Source organism: Diadema antillarum, unplaced genomic scaffold, assembly GCF_040938485.1.
Source record: "Diadema antillarum isolate AM-2024a unplaced genomic scaffold, OU_Dant_1.0 seq00000585_RagTag, whole genome shotgun sequence".
NCBI classification, from domain to species: Eukaryota; Metazoa; Echinodermata; class Echinoidea; order Diadematoida; family Diadematidae; genus Diadema; species Diadema antillarum.
In genome coordinates this window covers 159097-184463 of record NW_027271519.1, presented here as the reverse complement: position 1 = coordinate 184463, position 25367 = coordinate 159097, and the positions used below count along the sequence as shown (strand labels likewise).

Sequence of the window (25367 nt, the reverse complement as noted above, 5' to 3'; positions counted from 1 at the left end):
TGGCTTGAGTACATAAGCAATGTATATTGACATTTTGGTCTGGACAAATACTAGACAGGCATTTGAAAAGTTTTCGCATCAATCTTATTCCGCGAGACAGATAAACATTCCTCATGCAGATCATTCAAGGTCCACCAACTGTCTTTTCATATCATGCTCATTTAAAGGGGATGGCTAGTAACCGATCAGTGGGAATGCTGAGGGATGATTGTTCCAATCCTTGTGGGATTCATTTAAGAGTACATTATATATCTACTGTTGTGTGAAAATTATTTGCTTCAGAACGGTCTCATATTCAAATAATGTGCAGATTAATGACCCGTCACTGACCAGGGACGCTTACCTGGAAACATTAAACTGCACATTACTTGAATATGAGACCCTTCTGAAGCAAATAATTTTCACACAAGAATAGATATATAATGTACTCTTAAATGAATCCCACAAGTATTGGAACAATCATCCCTCAGCATTGCCACTGATTCCCACTGATCAGTTACTAGTCATCCCCTTTAACACAATGACATTGTTTTTGTTCTGAACACCAAGTATACTAGTGTGTTCTTGTAGCTGAGCACAAACACCAGATGGGACAAGCATTGCAATTAAACAAGTTTGTATTTCCACTTTGCCCATGAGCAGAAAAAGGTCAATTGTACCAACACTGCAGGCATATTGTTTTATAAATTAAGAATGTGGATATACATGCAAATGAGTGAAGTAACCATGTCATAGCCTAACAATTTTCCACTGATCCTGTACAACAAAATAATGAAAATTACACATTTCTGTCATTGAAGTCTGGAAAATGATATTATTCCTGGTTGAATAACTTCAGAATAGTGATCAGTTGGATACATTGCTGTACCAGGATTTGAGTCTCGGGCATAATTGCGTTTGAATGAAAAACTGAAAATGTCAAAATTGTACACATACATGTCAACTGTATGGCAACTTGTGAGGGTATGACATGCTCACTTTCCCATTTGCATAATTCATATTGACCGTTAAAGAGCTGTTTTTAGTAAATTTAGAAAAACTTCAAAATGTCATAACTTCCTTATTTTTCATCTGATTTTGATCAAATTTTTACCGTTGAACTTGTAAGATTTTACTCTTTTTTATCAGACTAACTTAGATTTGGACTGGATTTCCCCTTTAATGCCCTGTCAGTAAACATTTCATTCCTTCTGTTTATTTTATCAAAGAATGCATCATGACATTTTTTAACTCCATCTAAGAGAGGAACAGAGCCAAACACTTCCTTTGCTATAATTTCAAATGCCTCCTGCAGCCTTGGCCAATGATGCTAAAAATACATGGTCCTCTGCTGACACTACTTGCCATACTCCAACCACTTTAAAAAAAAAAAAACAACAACAACTTTAATTCAATGCAGTATCAATACAGTCCAACAATTCTTGTAAAACCATAGAACTACATTGCAGTAGACAATCAAAAGACTGCACTTATAGACTACAAATTTACAAGTTGCTGCATGAATCATAAAAGCCACATAGAACTCCCCTTTTGACATGAGAAGTCTGCAGTGAATCATTGCCAAATGTTTATTGAGTGAATGTATTTGCAGAAGACAATGTGTGAAGGTGTACTTCTATGAGGGTTGAAGGAGCCCACAGAGCATGATTCTCACCCTGTGTGCATACAATTGTGAGGTAGCATCGCTGCCTCACAGTGTGTGTGCATAGTGTACCTTTTGAGGGCCGATCAGGTAATTGTCATTCTTACACAATCATTTCAGCACATGGTACCTGATGTACATTATTGACAAGAGAATGGGCTGTCCGCCGTAATAAGACAGTATAGCATTCTTGTAAGCATGTTTTGAGGTATGTTCAGAGCAGGTCATGTTACCAATACACAGTCTACCCTTACTAGAATACCACAAATACATTGTATACTATGCACAGAAAATAGCGACACAAAAGTAACAGCTTTGGCAAGACAAAAGAGAAAGCATCTAGACTGTCGTTAAAAAACCTGGACGACTAATGGAATACATCTGAGTGTACAGATGTAGGAACTAGACACCATGGTCTAGTATCTAAATATGAAATACTTCTCATTTATTCTATGCATTGACAATATTCTACTTCATTTTATTACTAAAGACTTACATATTTCCCAAAACTTTGCTAATAGAATTTTCACGCCTTGTGTTCTTTCACAGCTTCAGTGACAATGAAGGTCAATTCTTTATTGTATATTGAAGGGCATCGTTTTGGCAAGCTTTGTGCAGAAAGCAAATGGGGAATGCTGAACAAATTACACGACAATCACGATGATGACAAAAGCTTTTAACGTCGCCATAGAAACCCAGCATGTGATTCGAACACTGTTTGACTTTCAAACCCAAGAACCTCCTGCAGTGAGAACCCATCTGGTTTTGCTGTCTGATTTCACATATAACCCTCTATAAAAGCAGCATGGCCTTGTACAGACTGAGAAATGTTATAGACAGACTTCACTTAACATAGCAGACACAATTTTTTGAGTCATCCTTGGAGTACCCTGCAGCCTAACATGAAGTGTACAGGCGTCCACTAGTCCAGCTACACTCTGGCTGACTAGTGACCAGGCAGCCTCATCTCTCTGCTCCTGGCTACAGCAAGACAGCAGAGTCAAATCGATCAGGCCACCTTTTACCATGGTGACATTGGAAGGAAGTGCCAGTTGAGTAACTTTTCCTCTTCAGCTGCTTGTGGGGAGAGAGATGCTGCGTACGAAACTCGCTGCTTTCACCAGCCACCTTATGTCAACCAAAATCAGACACTGGCTGCCTTAAAAAGCCCTGTGCCTGGCATTTAGGCTCCTCTAGATTCATGATTGAAACAAAGTTTAAAGCATCTTTTCAAACTGTTGAATCTCCCATCCTCTTGCTATGCTTGAGTGACATCAACAAACAACTTAGAATTAGTAAAGTCCTAAAAGTTTGCTTACATGTAGATCTCTTTACTCTTGTTACTTTCACTGCTGCTTAAATCAGTCAGTGCCAATAGCCATATTCACACTGTTTTGTCTACTTTGAATTAATGAAAAGTATACAAAATTTTAACATACCTCAAAGAACTCTTAACATCCCTTTCCTGTCGTCACAGCATTGACTGCCTGAAAGATAAAAAAGAAGCCAATAACACATAACTGTGACTCTATGTCATAACACAAAGCTATCAATGAAGTAGATCCATGATTCAACTGATAATCACATTTTCATAAAACAGTACAGCGACATGCCTACACAAATTCACATCAAAACAGCAAAAAGGGGAGATCAGATAGTATGGAACTGATTAGCTAAGTGCAGACAGACATATCAATATCATGGGCAAAGACCATGCATTGCTATGTCATGGCAGTTTTAGCGTTGTGCAAAGAGTTTACACTGTGAAAGCATTGGCCTTTTTTCCTTCCGTCCTTCCTTCCTAGAATCATTCCAACCACAATTAATTATCATTGAGGGTTTGTAGCCTCGTAATTCTGATACAAGTACAAGTCTGCTTGTTGTTTTTTCCCCTCTATCTCGCTTCCTGAAATATTAAACCGACAGATGTTACAGTACAAGAGGGTGAAACCGTGCAGAAATTATCGACATATGATCCATTCACACAACACTGTGGATATCAGCCAATCTTGAAATGATTGAAGTGCCGCCAAGCTATGAAAATAGTTTGTGGTCCATTCAAGGCCTCATACCAGGGAGGTGGGATGTTGCTCTACATCAAAAATATTCCCAGGATACATTAAATCAACAATTACATGTGATGGTATCATTTTCAACATGATTTGGGATTATGGGTGCAATAGTGACACTAAGAAATTGCAGTGTTTGACATTCTATAATATCTCATACTTTAATGAAATACTGTGATATTTTCAGAGAAGTATTGCACACTTTTGCCATCAAACTGTGCAAGTCACATGCAACTGACATGACAATAGCATGCTTGGCTGTTTGTACACATGCATGTGGCAGCCAGGAATAATCTTGATAATAAGTCCAGGTCAATATGATAAAAAAAAGTTTTAAATGGCATGGGTTATCAAGGCAAATCATCAAAGGAAACTATACGAAGTTAAAAAGATCTTGCCTCTGTGTGCACTTTTTGTTTGTTTGTCTTTCCTGGCTGTCTTGAGCCACTTTGGAAAGTCCGTGACAAATTTTCATAATAATGTGTTTATTTTTTGATTTGTGTATGATAGGTTTTGATGTCAGTGTGAGTGGCCCTTGTGACATTGGTGGATCTGCACGTCTGCTTTTATAGACCGATTCTGTGACGCGCTATGTGTATTTTTGGCATGGGCAGCACCATTAACGAGGTGTCTTAGCCAACCCCCCCCCCCTCTCCCCCACCCCCTTCCGAGTGCGGAATGAAAAACTGATGCATGGTCGTTTTAGCCAATAGGCGTCTCGTACTGAGTGCGCGAATGCTTGCTTAGTGCGCGAACCTTTGTTACATGTGCGCGATAAATATGTTGCCCGTGGGGTGGGGGAGAGGAGGGGGGTCGGCTAAGACCCCTCAAAATGAGCTTATGGCTGCGCCCAGTGTCACAAATTGTCTGCTGCCCTCAACGAACCCGAATCGGTCTATAGCACACTGAACTTCAGCATAATTGGTGTACCTGTTGACTGCTCAATGACATGTATTTTGTACAAATGTACTACAGATAAACTACAGAACACTCCCCTGACTAAAGAAAAGCAGTGGGGGGGGGGGGGGGGGTGGAGAAAAAAAAGAAAAGATTAAAGGATATATTCCAATGATTCACAGGGTGATCCCCTTACTTCCCATTGTCAGCACAAGACTTTTATCACACCCTGGAGCTTATCAAAGCCTCAGTACAATGCAGACATTGGCACAATGTAAAATGGGGCAACATAAAGTGGCAGTCCTTTGAAAATATGCTAACAAGAAGGTGTGAAATAGTCCCCACCCCTTGGTGATGCCATATTTCCCAGAATGAGAGACATATGAGTCACCATCACTTTATTACACTACAAAAACCACGTACGAAGGGAATACACAATAAAAAGTGTGAGGAAATTCTGTTGTCCCATAGTCTCCACTGAAAGGGAGGAAATCCACAGAATAAACAAGGACTAGACCAAAGCAGGGAGGTGAGACAAAAGTTAGAAGTGAGTATGTCACACACACAGCACACCAGTACTTCATGTGTTTGATTTTATCCAACTTGACCATTCTGACCAAGTCTAAGTTCAATATTTACAGAAACTACTGGTCAAGGAAGTACTGGACACCACAATAAAAGTTATATTACCATCTGAAGCCAACAAAGTTTTATGAGAAGTTTGTGAACAACAGATAATCTATGCTAACAAGGAAGTTTTGCCTTCTATAAAATACACACCACACTATACGAAACTTGGACAAAATGGAATGTTGTGAAATCTGCTAATGTACGGTCCTGTTGCAAACACCTTGATCAAGTGTTTGTAATGTTGATTAGGTAGCACAAACTTTGAATTGTACTTCACATTCGATGAGACTTTTAAAAAATGTTTTGATATAACTCTCCCTTTGCTTTACTGACTGATAAACTGTATTTGATATGGTAAAGGGTAGGGTTTTATTTCATTAAATTAGTTCTGTGCATTATTAAAAACTCACAAACTCACACCAAATAGCCATTTCTTAATCAGACTCACATGTATTTAGGTGAAAGGGAAATAATAATTTTTACTTTTTTTTCTGCACATACTGTATGTGTACATGTACAGCCTGTATAGTGCACAAGATAGAAAACTGTCATTCATATTGTCTCATTATCAGTATATAGAATATAGAGATTATGACTAAAATATGAACTACATGTAATCAAAGTCCAATCTCCTGGCCTTTCTGATAAGGGCAATCCTCGCTAAACACTAACTGTAACTTATTTCTACAATACACAATGCAAAAATATACTGTGCATCTATCGAGAAACCCGTCATTTGATTTTCCATAGTAACATGGAGATTATGACTATTCTCAGTGACAACAATGCAAGAGATTTGAGCTAATCACAGTCCAGTCTCATGCAATCTTTGCTCACAGTTCCAGTGATCATAAAACATCAAACACAAAGTCAAACCAGGGTGGATCTAAAACATCAAACACCAAAAGTCAAACCACGGTGGATCTAAAACATCAAGGGTCTTAATACACATGAATCATCATCACAGAGAAACCCTATGAAAAGGCATCTTTTAAAAGGCATAGCTCAACAACAGGGAACTCGACCCTGAGTTCCAGGACACTGTGATGACGTCACAGGAGAGAGCTAAAGAAAGAGATTCTTCTGCCATTGTCATTTCTCCAGAGGAGTACTGAAGCATAGCCTCTTCATCAATACAGCTCAATCAATAATCTTCGACCACAGACAGGCCTTTAATGATCTGCTCGATGTATAGGAGGGCAGAAAACCCTGAAAAAAAAAGAAAAAAAAGCCGAGCAGTGCAATTTCATGCAGTGCTCCTCCACGATCTACCAATACAAATGTATATTTTAGTGTACCCAACCAACATGTGGGCTGTTCATTCATTGAAGTTAAATCAGGAAAAGTCAGAGTTGTTATTTATTGGCTCCAAAGTTCTACTTGACAAGGTCAGTCTTCCTTCTTTGACTGTGGACAATGATGTGGTTATTGCTCCATCTAAATCATGTAGAAATCTTGGAGTATTATTTGATTCTATAATATCCATGTCTGTTCAGATCTCTGCTGTCTGTAAATCCGTGAGGTATCAGTTACGCAAATTGGGCATTATTCGCAAGTATTTAACTCGTTCAGCCACAGAAAAAATAGTTCACGCTCTTTCATCGTCCCGACTTGACTTTGGTAATGCACTCCAATTTCTACCACAATCTCAACTTTCACAGTTACAAAAATTGCACAATTCAGCACCTAATATTGTTACCCTTACCCGAAGGAATACTCATAGTAATTTACCCGTTTTGTCCTCATTGCATTGGTTACCCGTTGAATCTCACATTGTATTTAAATTATTACTGTTTGTTTTTCATTGCTTACACTGATCTGCCCCAGAGTAAAATGTTAATTTGATGACATTTTATAATCCTCTCAGATGTTTAAGGTCATCCAATTGTAGATTGCTGGTTGTTCCAAAAACGAAGAAATCATGGGGGGATCAGTCATTTGCACATGCTGGACCTTACCTGTGGAATCAGTTGCCTCAAGCTATCCGTTACATTTCAAATGTTGACTCCTTTAAAGTTGACTTCAAGACTCATTTGTTCGTTATCATTTTCCAGTAGAATTGTGTATTATGATTTTTTTTTTCCATCATCATTATTGTGTCATTCATTTTCATGTGCATGTTTGTGTAATGATTTTTGTACTTCAAAACTCACTTTTTCTACTGCGCCTTGAGCACGTTAGTTATGTGGAATTGGCGCATTATAAGTACCCTGTATTATCATTATTATTATCTATTTTGACTATATGGAAACCTAACTGTTTGTAGATAGCTTCACAAGTGTCACAGTTTTATGGTAGATTTCATTCACATATAAGAGCAAGAAAGATTCCTGGCATGATGAATACACTGTAAATAATTTCAAGAGAACTGTTTCTTACATTGTCTCTATCAAAATATATCATAAGACATTTTTTTTCTATTACTCCAGATACATGATTTCTAAATCTTGTTACCTTCTCACAGACACATGCTGACTTCTAGTAAATTCAATACAATCATCTTGTGATCATTTTATTACCAACTAATAAGTAATTGACAAATACATCACATACATCATAAAAACATCATGAACTCTATAGCTCTATGTACAGCACTGCTGACACAAACTGCTACTAGTGCTAGTTTGAACTCACAGTAAAAAAAAAGAAAAGAAAAGTCGTGTTCAAGAAATATATGTATCTACACTGACATTCATCACAGTTCAAATTTGAACAATTCTGCTTTCCCTGAAACTCTCTGTGATTGGTGGTTACAGCTTCATCTATTTCACTTAATATGATCAATTCAAACAGACATCTTCATACTTTTAATTCCACGCAGGTATTACATCGTGCTATATCGACAGGGAACAAGGTGAATAAGTGGGCTGATGATACAAATTAGTCAGAAGAGGATAGACCTGGAAGCCCGACTGCTGCTACACAGCAATCTTCCAGTATCTTCAGTAAAGGTAAAGGTATTAACAGGTGAATAATGTTGTGCATCCATCCTATCTTGACACTCTGCTCTGGTCAAGAGCTTTTCCTACAGAAGCTATTTGAAATATGCCCCCATTGATGGGCAAGACAACTAAATTACTAGAACCAATCTAACATTATGTGATTTCATTGATAAATGGTAGGCTATTCCATTTCCACATTTACAGGTCAGATTATTAATAATATTATTATAATTTAATATTATCATCATTACTTATTCAGCCAAACGAAAATGACAATTACGGTACATAACAACATATTTGCCGGAAATGGTACAGTTGACATACATAACATACATCATAAATATAAGTTAACACAAGTTGATCTAGTCTAGTACTAATGTAATAGACTTTCAGTTACTAATAATACTACATGTAAAGTTTTAAGTTGTTGATGTATGGACTTCATCCGAGTCTCGGGTCTAGACTATAAGTATATAATTGTGACTGTGACTGTGTATTGAACTTGAAATCATCTACTTCTACGACTTCTACGAAGATACTCAGCAGGATCCATACCAGGAACGGCGCAGTGTTTTCAAAAGTGTGGGGGCCCACTTTCGGGTTTCATGAGCTAACAAAGTGATGACACCTTATGTATTCCTTTGTATGGTGCACAAAAAGTGTGGGGGCCCGAGCCCCCACGGCCCCCACGGCTGCGCCGGCCCTGCATACATCAGTTCGGGAAACCCACTCACAAGGGGGGCCCCTCCTCATAAGTAACCCGTCCCCCTTATAAGTAACCCCGTCCCCCTTATAAGTAACCCCCGGGGCACCCCTTATAAGGAGTCTCCACGCTTTTTTGCAATGCAACGCGAAAATGAAAGGACTGCGGCAATTCGCTTGATTATGTCCATAAAGCTTCACAAGTTTCCTAGTTACTCACGAAATTTGAGCAAAATCGGTTCGAGGCATCATATCTAAAATCATGGATTTAAATGAGATGTCAAACGACCCATGCGAATGCTGAAATGCGAGCGATTACTGGCGTGAGTGTCGCCAGGCGCGGCGGCGCGGCAATGCTTGAGTGCAGACGTGGCGACTGAATGAACGAAAGTCTCCGTACTCAGTCGCCACGTCTGCACTCAAGCATTGCCGCGCCGCCGCGCCTGGCGACACTCACGCCAGTAATCGCTCGCATTTCAGCATTCGCATGGGTCGTTTGACATCGCATTTAAATCCATGATTTTAGATATGATGCCTCGAACCGATTTTGCTCAAATTTTGTGAGTAACTAGGAAACTTGTGAAGCTTTATGGACATAATCAAGCGAATTGCCGCAGTCCTTTTATTTTCGCGTTGCATTGCAAAAAAGCGTGGAGACTCCTTATAAGGGGTGCCCCGGGGGTTACTTATAAGGGGGACGGGGTTACTTATAAGGGGGACGGGTTACTTATAAGGAGGGGCCCCCCTTGTGAGTTGGTTTCCCGAACTGACATAAACTAAGTCAGGATGTAGTGATTGATGTAGTGATATAGATCTGCCGCGTGTCTCATACATAACATAGAAATAGAATACACAAGCTAACCCGAATTCCTTTTATATCTAACGTTACCTCATGATATCTACCTCCAATATAGTGAGAGTTTCTTTTCTATTACTTTAGGTTGTGTTGGATCTATCGAGTATTACATGCATGGGATGAAGAATTCGAATGGAAGCCGGTTGTGAATGCGCCGGCAACATGCTATGTACCGGTACGGTAAAGTGGGCTAGTGCAGTGCAGTGGAAGACCGACCGCGACCGCATTGTTGATGCCCTTCTGCACGAGGAAATCGGAGGCACTTTAAATTATACCACTTATTTTTTTGATTTGAAGAAAGTTTCGTACAATAATGCAGCGTATGAAAAACACATCGATTAATACACACATCGTTACGTGAAATACAGTAAGTTTTACTCACCTTTTCGAATGGTTTCTTCGGGTTTGGGCCTGTCCATACACACGATACACACATAATATCAATGAATGAATGAGCACGAGCGCGCGCGCGCAACTACATCAAAAACATCCGCACTTGGCCAGGCTGTGCGCACTCATCCCCATGTCTACGTTTCCCATTGCGGTACAAGATAAGCAAGCGTTTATTCCCGCACACAGTACAGTTTCTGGATGGGCGTATAAATTATCATTCTGATCGCAGTTTTCAGCTGTAAATCTCTGCTAATCTTCGTGATCGTTTCATTTGGTCGTTTTTCCCCTCATTTTTCGACTGAGTAGGATACATAAAATATGCTGTAAAATCGTGCGTCACTGCTGGTAATCACAATTAATCGCCAAAATGGCAAAACAAACAAACAAACAAACAAATAGACAAACAAAAACAAAACAAAACATATGGAGAGATGGAGCTATCACTGTTATCAGCAGGGTAGGATAAGATGTGTGACGCAAAAATCTGGGAGGCAGCGGTCATATTGTGTAAAAAAGTGCAATTCCCAGCATAGGCCTAAAACAATGCAAAATCTCCTTTTTACTTAGAAGTGCTTATTTTCTATTTTCTTTTGTTTCATTGCTCTACTGTCTTACTGGGGTTTTTTTTCTTCTCTCTTCTCCTCTCTTCTCTTCTTCTCTTTTTTTCTCATTTCTTATTTTCCTTTCTTATATTCCTTTTCTTTTCTTTTTTTCTTTTCATACTTTTAATTTGCCTTGTCTTTTCCTTTCCCTTTTTCTTTTTTTCTTTGTCTTTCTTTCCTTTTGACATAGTTTTTCATGTGTTTTTACTCTTTGTGGAATGAAGTATCTACTAGCAATGTTCACTATAGCTGCATGCTGCATATATTTGCCATTCCAACGCGCAGAGAGAATGGATCATTTTTTTTCCAGACCCCCCCCCCCCCCCCGCCCTGCCGCACATACAAACACATGCTGTACAACCTCCCTGCTGTATGTTACAGGCCTAGAGCAGAGAGGTGGGAAGAGAGGGAGCAAATAAATGTCCACTTTCAAAATAGGAACCGTGTATGATCAAAGTTTTGATAATGAATGGGTCGGCAGCTGACAATTTAATGATTGCTTGCAGTTAATGTTAATTCAGAAGACATCATCATAATGTCATTTTCCTTTGCTAAAAAAAAGGGTAATAACAATGATAATAATAACAATAATGATAACAAGAAAATTAATTGATTAAATCGAAGAAAAAACAAAGGCAATGATAATTACAATAATAATAACAATAATAATGATAATAATAATAATGATGATAATAATAATAATAATAATAATAATAATAATGATAATAATGATAATAATAATAATAATAATAATTATTATTATTATTATTATTATTATTATTATTATTATTATTATAATAAAGATAATAATAATGATAATAAAATCAATTGATTAGATTAAGTGAAAAAAGAACGGGCCTGATAACCGATTTCATAATTTCGTCAACATCATGATGAAGCAGTCTAGATAGAAACGTGTAAAAACAAACAAGCAAAACATTTGAATTAGAAATAATCATGTTGCACCTAAAAACATTCTTCACATCGTGATTTATTGCAGTCTGTCTCATAATTTAGTCGAAGGAATATCAACCGAGGTGATGGCGCTCTTCACAAAGTCCCAAAAGTACTCGATGTGATCCACCTCGTGTGTTAAAGGGATCATACAGTTTTGGTTGAGACCTAATTTCAGGTTTCTAACATTTTTTGGTGAGATAATGAGAAACCTCATGAAATATGAAAGAGCATGTCATTCTATGAGGAATTCAACGTTTATTTGATGAAAATTGGTTTTGAAATGGCTGAGATATCCAAAAAAGAGCGATTCTAGTAAAGTGTGGGACCCACACTTTATTACGATTGCTTTGTTTTACTTTGTTTTTGGATGTTTCAGTCATTCCAAACCCGATTTTCATCAAATAAACTTTGAATTCCTCTTAAAATGGTATGTTCTGTACTATATCATAAGTGTTTTCTTGGTATCTCGCAAAAAGTTAAAAGCCCAATTCTCATCTCCACCAATACTGTACTATCCCTTCAAGAACTTTCTATTGTACGCTGAACGTTTACGGAGGTCATGACATCAATACTGTCGCAGGGGCAGCGGAACCGGGGGAACTGGAGGGGCCCCCACCAGTTCTGTGGGCCCCCACACCCCGTTGGCCTGGAAAAATACTAGTAACAACATTCCGCACTCAGATTCTTCCCGGGGGGAGGGGAGGGTCTTGACCTCGACACCTCCCTCAAATCCGGTCCTGCAGCCCCCCCCCCCCCCCACACACACACACACCAACACACACACACACACACACACACACACACACACACACACACACTGAAAACGTTCCGCGGCTCTTGGGCCGTATTCCCTTACATCATTCAAGAAAAAATGATTCATGTTCGAAATTCAAGGAGTGAACTACTGAGTATGATCGATATTTAAACGCGCACTTATGGATTGACAAATTGCCCTATCACATCAACGTAGATAATAACAGTAGGGCCTATAGGTTCCTATATTTACCACTGACTATCATCATGTGCCATATTTTGAACCAGCTTAAATCCCCATGACGCTTCCCCCACTGAACCACGAATTAAATGAGATTGTGTCGTCAATATTAAAATGCACATGGATTGCACACAGATTGGTACTAGTACTTTAGTTAAAAGGGCTTGTTATCGTATTTCAAATGAAAAATACATCCATGCAATTATTGTCAGAGTTTATGACAAAACGGGATTTTTTTTTACACGGTTTGGTGGATCGCGTGTTTGATTTATTGAAAAATTTTAACATGAAGCGGTTGTCACTCATTTTTAATCTATAAAAGAGTAAGTGAAATATCTAAACATATTTAAAAAAAAAGACCTTTACTAAAGTGAAACCTTTTCAAGTTTCCATATTATCATTTGAATTTGAATTTATGGAATGCAATACTGGAGTAGACTCAAAAATTTGTGCAACTTCATCTCTTTTCAACATAGAACTGTGGAGACTATGATGCCACATCTCAAAGACATAACAGGAATGGTTTGCAAGAACCTTTTTCTACGAGACAAGAAGAAAAAACTTTGGCTCCTCACCGCCCTCCACGACCGACAAGTCACCATCGGCACCGTTGGCAAGAAGGTCGGTGCTCCGAACCTTCGATTTGCTAATGAGTCGATTCTCCTTGAGAAGCTGGGTGTGCGGCAGGGTTGCGTTACTCCGTTTGCACTCATCAACGACAAAGCTGGGGATGTGAGGTTTCTACTGGATTCAGAGATTGCCAAGGGAGGGGAGGTTAAGGTGTATGCTCACCCATTAGCAGGCGCGCCGGAAGCAGTTTTGGATTGGGGGGGCAAACATTGGAGGGGGCTCAAGATTAGACCATGCATATGTTACACAATATACACATACACACACACACACACACACACGCACACACATCTATTATATATATATATATATATATATATATATATATATATATATATATATGTATATATATATATATATATATATATATATATAGATATATATATATATATGTATATATGTAAAGTGGCGTACGGTGGGTCGAAACATGGGGGGAACCATAAAGTAATTTTGACGGTCTGTATGCTTGTGCGTGTGTGCGTGAGCAATAATGGGACTACAATTACGGAATGTGATACATTCAACAACGCAGTCATTGAGGAACATTGTAAGTTTTCCTTACATGGCTTATGGAATGACGGTGTGAAACGATCGACAAATTATATACTGTCAGCAACAGAAGGTGCATGGCATGCATAACAATGAAATGCGAGCGAGCGAAGCGAGCGAACTTGAAAATTTTGATATTCTACAGTTCCAAAACTGGAGTTTTAATTGTAGCTACATATTTCGCTTTGAAATAAATGGGGGCGCATCGGGCGCAACTGCTGGCAATTATTGGCAGCAACATTAGGAGAATGGCATAACGATTCAATGCGAGCGAGCAAAGCGAGAATTTTGACATTTTCCAGTCCCAAAACTCCCGTTTGTAGCTATATCTTTCGCTTTGGAAATTAAGGGGGGGCATCGGACGCAACTGCTGGCAATTACTGGCAGCAACATTAGGAGAGTGGCATAACGATTCAATGCGAGCGAGCGAAGCGAGCGAGCTTGAAAACTTTGACATTTTACAGTCCCCAAACTCCCGTTTGTAGCTATATCTTTCGCTTTGGAAATTAAGGGGGGGCATCGGGCGCAACTACTGGCAATTACTGTCAGCAACATTAGGAGAATGGCATAACGATTCAATGCGAGCGAGCGAAGCGAGCGAGCTTGAAAATTTTGACATTCTAGAGTCCAACAACTGCCGTCGTAGCTATGTTTTTCGCTTTAGAAATTAAGGGGGAGGCGCACCGGGCTCAACTGCTGGATGCGAGCGAGCGAAGCGAGCGAGCTTGAAAATTTTGACATTTTACAGTCCAAAAGCTGCGGTTTGTAGCCATATTTTTTCCCTTTTATTCATATATATATACATATTTATTTTATTTTCTTTGTTTATTCATTTATTTTTATTATTATTATTTTTTTTTTTTTGGGGGGGGGCTTTTTGGGGGGGCAAAAATGCGTTTTGCCCCCCCACGTTTTGGATTGGGGGGGCGGCCGCCCCCCCTGCCCCCCCACTTCCGGCGCCTATGCCCATTAGTCAACTCTGCTTCCACAGCCGTGTCTTCGGAAGACTTCATGAAGTTTGTGCGAGCAACAGGACACGAACCAATTCTTGTGGACTTCAGTGAGATGGACAGTGCCTCTTGATTCTGTTTATCATCTAAATTGTCCTCTGCTGGGCTTTTAATGGTTTCATAATGTTCCTTTTTCTCTTTCTTCTTTCTTTCTATAAAACAACAACAACAACACATGGCATCGAGTGTGAAGATTAATAATAATAATAATAACGAGACATGAAACTCGTCACTTTAAAGACGAGTTAGGTGATACGCTTGGGGTCATCAGATATCGGTTATCCGTGATCGACAAAGAAAAGAATGCAATATAGCACCTGGAAGTTATAATGAGATACTTAGTTGAACTTTTTTGGGCCTACATTATTCAGATCACATTTGTTTTTCTGTCACACAAACTAGGTGGAAATTCTGTGCGTGTGCGACTAAGTTGATTTACGGACTTTTTGAGTACGTACAGTGCATAAACTTAGACCCCGTTAACGGTGCGGGGCTGGGCGGAGCCGCGGCCGCGGCCAACCTCAATTGCGAGGCCGAGCCCCGCAATTTAGTCCGTTTACACTGCCGGACTCGACCGCGCTTTTGATTCAAACCTTTCATTATTTTGTCGTAGTGGCGCTCTACTTGTAAACAAACGCAATTTGGTATTGTCTGGTTTTCAGATCCTTTGCCAACTGAATTCCGTGGCGACGAAGTCGCCGTTCGGGCAAAGGCTTTTGCCGAAGGAGAAAATCCTTTGCAGGACAAAACCACCTTCAACTATACTAGTTTTCGACGTTGCAGTGGTTAATATCCTGAATAGCGAAATAGTACAGGCGAGGGTTTGGAAGCCAGACTAGAATTGGCCGCGCATTTAGCCCAGTTTGCGTTTACACTGAGAAAAAGGCCGGGCGCGACCGCGGCTCGGCCGCGGCCGAGACCACCTCCAGAGCGTGGCCTAATGCGAGGCCAAATTTGGCCCCGCATTTGGCCTTTTGCGCGTTTACACCGAAATGAAGGTGGGCTCGGCGCGGCCGAGCCTCACACTGTAAACGGGGTCCAAGGGATCCTCGGCACGTACAAATAAAACATGACAATTAAGTGTTTATAACCATCCTGGCTTTAACAGTGGCCTTTTAAAACATTACCTTTGACCATTATTTACATAACCAATATGACTCCCTCTAATCTTGCTATCATAATGATCAGTTCAGAGAGCTCTTACAGCTATACAAGCCTGTGAGATTTACCAGCAGTAAAACCAATGAAGCCTCCGATACAAAACAAGGGATACAGAGCAAGTGAGTCTGTTTACATGAGAATGTGATTTATCCTGGACGAAAGTGATACCTCAATTAAAGAGAAAAGGGCAAAAGAAAAACGGGCCAAACGTACGGCTCCAGCGAAAGAGACATCGCCTTTAACCATGTAACTATAGGTCTCCTCCAACTAAGAGTACACTTTGAACGAAAGCTTATACGTGAATGATAATTTATGACGATCTCACGTGATCGACACACATTCAAAGGGGAGAGTTAGAAGTGGAAGGAGTGCTTAATCGTGTCATTAATAATTCCTAATCAATGACACGTTAGGCATATCATAATTTCTCATCTAAAATCAATGGCCTATAGGACTCATGCACCATTGCTTGTATCTTGCATAAACTTTGTTTTTTAAGCTTTGAGTGAAACGTGTCATAACATAACTCTGTAATTCCATCAGCAGTGATTGACATGATAAAGAAGAGAGATATATCACCGTATTGAACGCTTAGAACCTAAGGGGGGGGGGTATTATAGCATGATACTCGGTTCTTTACTGCCCAGATGCCAACAACACCCATCACCCACGGCCACGCATAGAGAAACAACCATGGCGAAAATAAAACTTTCCTTTCTCATAGGCAGAATGACACAGAACCCCGTCAAACACACTTCACTTTTATTGGCAGGGATGGACATGAAAAAATTCATTACTAATACTAAACAGCGTATGCATTCCATTCATGTGGCGCGAGATACCTCTATAGCAACATAAAGCCTGTCTTCAACTCCGTTGGTCGAACAATGACAACTTGAAATTTCAAAGAGATGAGTGAGACGCTATATTCACCTGGCCTAGAGTTAATTTATTCAGTTCTCATTCCTACTTCAAGTTGGGTTATGTTAGTGTAATCATTCCCATCTGCAGTATAACAAAACCAAAGTGAGGGAAAAGGGGAGAGAAAAACGAGAGGTGGCAGAAGTAAAACTGCATGCACAACTGCAATCCATATCATTGCGTGTGACAAGTGAAGCAAAGGTATTAGTTGTTATAGCAGTGTTTTATGAGCATAAACAGGCAAATAGACAGACAATGTCAAATATAAAAACCATCAATTTAATGTCAGAGAAGATGGTAAACAAGATGCATTGAAACTGTAACTAAATCGCTGCTCTTCGACTCGGTCAAGGAACGTCCAACTTTATATTCAACAAAAAAAAATGTTAGGGGAAAGGAACAAATTTAGATATAACATTCGTAAATTAAAAACAAGAAAAAGAAAATGTCCACGTCAGGATTTTAAAAAACGCCGCACGCCGCATTATATTCTAGATGGGAATACGGTGTTGATGCAAAGGTCCAATGATTGTCTCATTACTTTAAAAGCGATCTATGGTTCCCTTCACCAGTACCACACCACAATGACGTCTCTAAAATCAATGGTAGCACATTTATCATTGCATCGTGTATTAACTCCCTTTTCCTAAACTACCAGTGGAACGTGTCATATTTAGATAGTGTGTATTTCGATCAGTAGTGATTGACTTTGAATTGAACGCTTACCACATTGCTTATAGGGCTATTCCAGTTTGGTACTGATCTGTTCTATTCTCCAAGATGCCAGCAAAATATATCACCTATGGCTAACTAGTGAAACAGCCATGACGAAAATAAACGACAGAGAACCCCGTCATAATCACTACACTTGGAAAGGTGTTGCCCGAAATTCCTCATTATGACGCAATATCAAGTCACTTCCTTCCCTGCCTGTCTTTAACTTCGTTATTTGGTCAAACAATAACAACCTGGAATTCCAAAGAGATAAGCGAGACGCCATGCACCTGGACTAGAGTTAATTAATTCAGTTCCCATTCATGTTAGTTATGTAAACGTACACGTTCCTAAATATCCTGCTACAGTATAACAAGAACAAATGAAGAGAAAAGGAAAGAGAAAACGAATGGTGGCAAGCGGGGTACTGTGTCAAGGGGCAATTTACAACATTACGTGTGACAAAATTAATGAAGCAAACCCAACCTCCAAACTCCAATGCAAAACAAGGGAAATAGAGTAGCTGTGTTCATGACATAAGAGTGAAGCTGAACTGCAGAAAAAAAAGAAAAAAAGAAATAAAAGGAAAAAGTCCTGCGGGACTCGATTAACTTCTCTCCTTCCGGTCGGGCATTATAAACACGCAGCGTGCTAAGCGATTCTGCCACACGGAAGATCCGATGATCTTGTGCGAAACTTAAATCTATCTATGTATGCTATACACAACACAAATTTACATTGATATTCAGTTTTTTGGCTATATACGTCAAGTGACTGATAGCGCTATTCAACTTCCCACGAGTGGCCGCGTGGATTCGATCAATATACAGTTACAAAGATAAATCGGGAATCGTTTCAACCAGATTCCATTCTCATTTTCAGTGATCGACAACGAAAATAATGTTAAGTAGCGACTTGAAGTAATATTGAGAAATATTCGTGAAGTCCAATTCTTTATACAGTCCTACATAATTCAGATGAAATTGTTTCTGTCATGCAACTAATTGAAAATTTCGTGTGGTGTCGGCGTGTTCAAGTAAGTTGATTGGAAAGGATATGTGAATGAATATTTACCAATAGGTCTTTATATTGTAAAAAAAAATTAAACATGGCCATGCGGTCTTTTAAGAGTCATCTTCACTTTAACATTTGTAATTTCAAGTCCAAGTTGCCTGTCAAAGCAATGTGGTCTCCAACACAAAACAAAGGGATATTGTGTGTGTCTGTGTGTGTGTGTGTGTACCTGTGTGTGTGTGTGTGTGTACGTTTACATGAAAACGTGATTTCTACATGGACGAAGGTGAATACTCCATAAAAGAAAAAAAGCAAAAGATATAAGTATTTTGTTTCGTGCTCCTTTGGGGTTCGAACCCGTACGTGTGCAACATCACGTCTCTTGTGACGTCGCCTTTATCCTCTCGGCCATGTACGTCTTGACGAGAAAATTTGAGGAACGTAAGCTTATAATGTGAAAGATGATTCAGGAATCGTTTGGTCCACATCCCATTCTCATTTTCAGTTTTTAGCTGCAAAATTATCAACCTGATGAGGAGATTTGAAAAAATAAAATGCATGATTACTGCAGCTTATTGTCTGAGCTACCACATACTTAAGTTTGAGAGGAAATGGAGCAAAATCAGCTGAAATAAAGGTGCTTAAACGTTGTCAAGTCAATGCATGGTTTAAAAAAAAATCACCTCCCATAGACATAACACGTCAACTTGTCTGATTTTGAGTCTTTACCTTTAATCACAATTTGAAGTATGATGGTAAGTCTTCTCGAACTAAGAGTGTGGAACGGAAGCTTCTACGTGAAAGACGAATCATGACGATCACCCGTGACCGACACATCTTCAAAGGGATCAGTTATTAGAGGTGGAAGCCCTCGTGCCAAGATATTGTCTCAGCAATTCCAAAGCAATGATACCCTTACATTTAGGTATACCATAATTTCCCTCTGAAATCATTGGTATTATTCATGTACAATTGCTTGCCTTGTCTATAAACTTTGCTTTACAAACTTTCGGTGAAAGGTGTCATAACATAATTCTGTAACTCCATTAGCAGTGATTGACTACATAAATAAAGATATATCAAATTGAACGCTTAGCGCGTATAACTAAGGGGATTTTAGCCTGATGCTGTGCTATTCACTGCTCAGATACCGACAATACTCATCACCTACGGTTACGTATAGAGAAATAGCCATGACGAAAATAAGGTTTTCCTTTTCTTTGGCAGATAGACACACAACCCCTTTGAACACACTATAATTGACAAGGAGGGACATGAAAAGTTCATTACTACTACTAAACAGTGATGCCTTCTACTCATGTGGCACAAGATACCTCTATAGCAACATAAAACCTGTCTACAATTCCGTTATTGGGTCAAACAATAACAACTTGAATTTGAAAGAGACGAGCGAGACGCCATACACCTGGCCTAGAGTTAATTTATTCAGTTGCCATTCCTGCTCCGGTTGTGTTATGTAAATTATTTTCCGACCTGTCTTGTGCAGTGTAACAGGAACAAACGTAGAGAAAAGGAAAGAGAAAACGAAAGGTGGCAAGCGGGGCACTGTATACCAAGGGCAATTTACAACATTACGTATGATAAATGAAGCAAATCCAACCTCCAGCCTCCGACAAAAAAAAAGGGGAACTTGAGTGACTGTGTGTCGTGGGGTAATGACATCGGAATGAAGCTGAACTGCCAAAAGAAAAACAAAGAAAGAGAGAGAAAAAAAAATAATAGCGTCCTGCGGGTCTCAAACATCTCGTCCTAAGGTGGTGTGTAATGACCATGCAGCGCGCCAAGTGACTATAAAGCCACACGGCTGTCCCGAAGATTGGATGTGAAATTTATATCTTTATACCATATACAACATGAAAAAGTTCATTACTACCACTAAACAGTGATGCCTTCCACTCATGTGGCACAAGATACCTCTATAGTAACATAAAACCTGTCTACAACTCCGTTATTAGGTCAAACAATAACAATCTGGAATTTCAAAGAGATGAGCGAGACGCCATACACCTGGACTAGAGTTAATCAATTCAGCTCCCATTCCTGCAAGTTATTTAAACGTACATGTTCCTACCTATCCTGTTACAGTATAACAATAACCAATGAAGAGAAAAGGAAAGAGCAAACGAAAGGTGGCAAGCGGGACACTGTAACAAGGGGCAATTTACAACATTAAGTGTGACAAAATTAATGAAGCAAACCCAATCTCCAAACTCCAATACAAAACAAGGGAAATAGAGCAGCCGTGTTCACGGGTTACGTACACTTGATAAAATAATATGATAAATGACATCGGAGTAAAGCTGAACTGCCGAAAAAAAAAAAAGAAAAAGAAAGAACGGGAAAAGTCCTGCGGGAGTCGAACTTCTCTCCTTCCGGTATGGCGTTATGAACACCCAGCGCGCTAAGCGATTACGCCATACGGCTGTCCTGAAGATCGAATGAGAAACTTAAATGTATAATAACACTGTCGTTATAGCGTTGACTTGTGATGGCGCTATTCAACTTCCCACAAGTGGCCGCGTGGATTCGACCAATATCCAGTTGCAAAGAACAATCGGGAATTGTTCCGTACAGATTGCATTCTCATTTTCAGTTTTTAACTACAAAATTGTCGACCTAATGAGGAGATTTGAAAATATAAAATACATGATGACTGCAGCTTATTGTCTGAGCTACAACATACTTAAGTTTCAGAGGAAATGGAGCAAAATCAGCTGAGATAAAGGTGCTTAAACGTTGTCAAGTCAATGCATGGTTTAAAAAAAAATCACCTCCCATAGACATAACACGTAAACTTGTCCGATTTTGTGTCTTTACTTTTAATCACAATTTAAAGTATGATGACGTCATCAAATTTTAAAACCATGACATGGACTTGAAAGGTAAATGTTCAAAGTAAAACATATCTGAATTTGGGGTAATATTAAGCTTAAACAACAGAGATACGAGTAAATGAATGTCAGAAACAGTACCTCAAAAAAATTAATTCCACTTTTTTGATTTCAGATGATGATATGATGACGTCATGAGTTTTCCTGGCAATATTGGTACTTGAAACGTTATTTCCAATTCATATGCTTTTGTAATATGCAATAGAAATATAGGGTCAATGGACGATTTAAAGAGCTATGGCGACATAAACAAAAACATGTTTTTTCACTATATTTGCAGAAAGACGCGCGCGCGGAATTTCAACTTTGACGCCAGTGCATTCCTTTGTTATAGGTCAAAATCGATCGGAAATCAATGGATATTGTTACTCAAAGTATCAGAAATCCAAATCAGTCAAAAAAAATACATTTTCATGTTGCTTACGCCCTCTGCGCGCGAAATTGCGCGGACGGACGCGCACGCGAGAAAATGTTTGAAACGCTTAAAATTGTCTGAAACTTCGAGATTTCCCATTGGGAAGTCGTTTTGAGCCTTTTAAAATTTTGACGCGCGCAAACGCGCGCGTAATGATGACCTGGGTAACTAGCGTTAAAATGTTAGATAGAGCGTGACCTGAACTTTATGTCCACCGAAAATGATACAGAAATGATATCTAGTTATGAAGTTATGATCGATCATGTGACAAGGTCCGAAAATCACAAAATGGCGCCTAGATGACGTCATAGATATGTTACTGTCATGAAAACCTTATTGTGGCTAGATTTTGTTATGAGACATGTTGACTGAAAATGTCATGTTATTCCGTAATGTCATTGTTGAGATATTGACGACACAAAATGTGGCAGAAAGAAAGAAGAATAAAAAACGAGATGTGAAACTCGTCACACTGAAGACGAGTTAGGTGATACGCTTGGGGTCATCAGATGTCGGTCATCCGTGATCGACAAAGAAAAGAATGTAATACAGAACCTTGAAGTTCTAATGAGATACTTAGTTGAACTTTTTTGGGCCTACATTATTCAGATCACATTTGTTTTTCTGTCACACAAACTAAGTGGAAATTCTGTGCGTGTGCGACTAAGTCGATTTACGGACTTTTTGAGTACTTACAGTGCATAAACTTAGACCCCGTTTACGGTGCGGGGCTGGGCCGAGCCGCGGCCGAGCTGCAATCAAGGACAACCTCAATTGCGAGGCCGAGCCCCGCAATTTAGTCCGTTTACACTGCCGGGCTCGGCCGCGCTTTTGATTCGAACCTTTCAATATTTTGTCGTAGTGGCGCTCTACCCTTTTAAACAAACGCAATTTGGTATTGTCTGGTTTTCAGATCCTTTGCCAACTGAATTCCGTGGCGACGAAGTCGCCGTTCGGGCAAAGGCCTTTGTCGAAGGAGAAAATCCTTTGCAGGACAAAACCACCTTAAACTATACTAGTTTTCGACGTTGAAGTAGTTAATATCCTGAATAGCGAAATAGTACAGGCGAGGGTTTGGAAGCCAGACTAAAATTGGCCGCGCATTTAGCCCAGTTTGCGCTTACACTGAGAAAAAGGCCGGGCGCGACCGCGGCTCGGCCGCGGCCGAGACCACCTCCAGAGCGTGGCCTAATGCGAGGCCAATTTTGGCCCCGCATTTGGCCTTTTGCGCGTTTACACCGAACGCGGCCGAGCCTCGCACTGTAAACGGGGTCCAAGTGATCCTCGGCACGTACAAATAAAACATGACAATTAAGTGTTTATAACCATCCTGGCTTTAACAGTGGCCTTTTAAAACATGACCTTTGACCATTATTTACATAACCAATATGACTCCCTCTAATCTTGCTATCACAATGATCAGTTCAGAGAGCTCTTACAACTATATACAAGCCTGTGAGATTTACCAGCAGTAAAACCAATGAAGCCTCCGATACAAAACAGGGGATATAGAGCAAGTGAGTCTGTTTACATGAGAATGTGATTTATCCTGGACGAAAGTGATACCTCAATTAAAGAGAAAAGGGCAAAACATCACCTTTAACCATGTAACTATAGGTCTCCTCCAACTAAGAGTACACTTTGAACGTAAGCTTATACGTGAATGATAATTTATGACGATCTCACGTGATCGACACACATTCAAAGGGGACAGTTAGAAGTGGAAGGAGTGCTTAATCGTGTCATTAATTCCTAATCAATGACACCACTACTTTAGGCATATCATAATTTTTCATCTAAAATCAATGGCCTATAGGACTCATGCACCATTACTTGTATCGTGCATAAACTTTGTTTTTTAAGCTTTGAGTGAAACGTGTCATAACATAATTCTGTAATTCCATCAGCAGTGATCGATATAATAAAGAAGAAAGATATATCACCGTATTGAACGCTTAGAACCTAACGGGGGGGGGGGGTATTATAGCATGATACTCGGTTCTTTACTGCCCAGATGCCAACAACACCCATCACCCACGGCTACGCATAGAGAAACAGCCATGGCGAAAATAAAACTTTGCTTTCTCGTAGGCAGAATGACACAGAACCCCGTCAAACACACTTTTATTGGCAGGGATGGGCATGAAAAAGTGTATTACTAATACTAAACAGCGTATGCATTCCATTCATGTGGCGCGAGATACCTCTATAGCAACATAAAGCCTGTCTTCAACTCCGTTGGTCGAACAATGGCAACCTGAAATTTCAAAGAGATGAGCGAGACGCTATATACACCTGGCCTAGAGTTAATTTATTCAGTTCTCATTCCTACTTCAAGTTGGGTTATGCTATTGTAATCATTCCCATCTGCAGTATAACAAAACCAAAGTGAGGGAAAAGGGGAGAGAAAAACGAGAGGTGGCAAAAGGAAAACTGCATGCACAACTGCAATCCATGTCATTGCGTGTGACAGGTGAAGCAAAGGTATTAGTTGTTTAGCAGTGTTTTATGAGCATAAACAGGCAAATAGACAGACAATGTCAAATATAAAAACCATCAATTTAATGTCAGAGAAGATGGTAAACAAGATGCATTGAAACTGTAACTAAATCGCTGCTCTTCGACTCGGTCAAGGAACGTCCAACTTTATATTCAACAAAAAAAAAATGTTAGGGGAAAGAAACAAATTTAGATATAACATTCGTAAATTAAAAACAAGAAAAAGAAAATGTCCACGTCAGGATTTTAAAAAACGCCGCACGCCGCATTATATTCTAGATGGGAATACGGTGTTGATGCAAAGGTCCAATGATTGTCTCATTACTTTAAAAGCAATCTATGGTTCCCTTACCATCACCAGTACCACACCACAATGACGTCTCTAAAATCAATGGTAGCACATTTATCATTGCATCGTGTATTAACTCCCTTTTCCTAAACTACCAGTGGAACGTGTCATATTATAGTGTGTATTTCGATCAGTAGTGATTGACTTTAAAGAAGAAAGATAATGCAAAAAATTGAACGCTTACCACATTGCTTATAGGGCTATTCCAGTTTGGTACTGATCTGTTCTATTCTCCAAGATGCCAGCAACATATATCACCTATGGCTAACTAGTGAAACAGCCATGACGAAAATAAACGACAGAGAACCCCGTCATAATCACTACACTTGGAAAGGTGTTGCCCGAAATTCCTCATTATGAAGCAATATCAAGTCACTTCCTTCCCTGCCTGTCTTTAACTTCGTTATTTGGTCAAACAATAACAACCTGGAATTCCAAAGAGATAAGCGAGACGCCATGCACCTGGACTAGAGTTAATTAATTCAGTTCCCATTCATGTTAGTTATGTA

The 25367-nt window shown here is 39.5% G+C and overlaps 1 protein-coding gene across 1 annotated transcript in view; it reads right to left on the bottom strand.

Annotated features, from left to right (window-relative positions):
* Positions 1 to 10164, bottom strand: part of LOC139735554 (uncharacterized) — a 58312-nt gene extending 48148 nt beyond the window's left edge. The window contains exons 1-2 of the mRNA XM_071646311.1: positions 10121 to 10164; positions 3082 to 3129 (exon numbers count right to left, since the gene is read on the bottom strand). The gene's annotated coding sequence lies outside the window, so the exon portion shown is untranslated. The remainder of the gene's footprint in view (positions 1 to 3081; positions 3130 to 10120) is intronic.
* Between the last annotated feature and the right edge of the window lie 15203 nt (positions 10165 to 25367).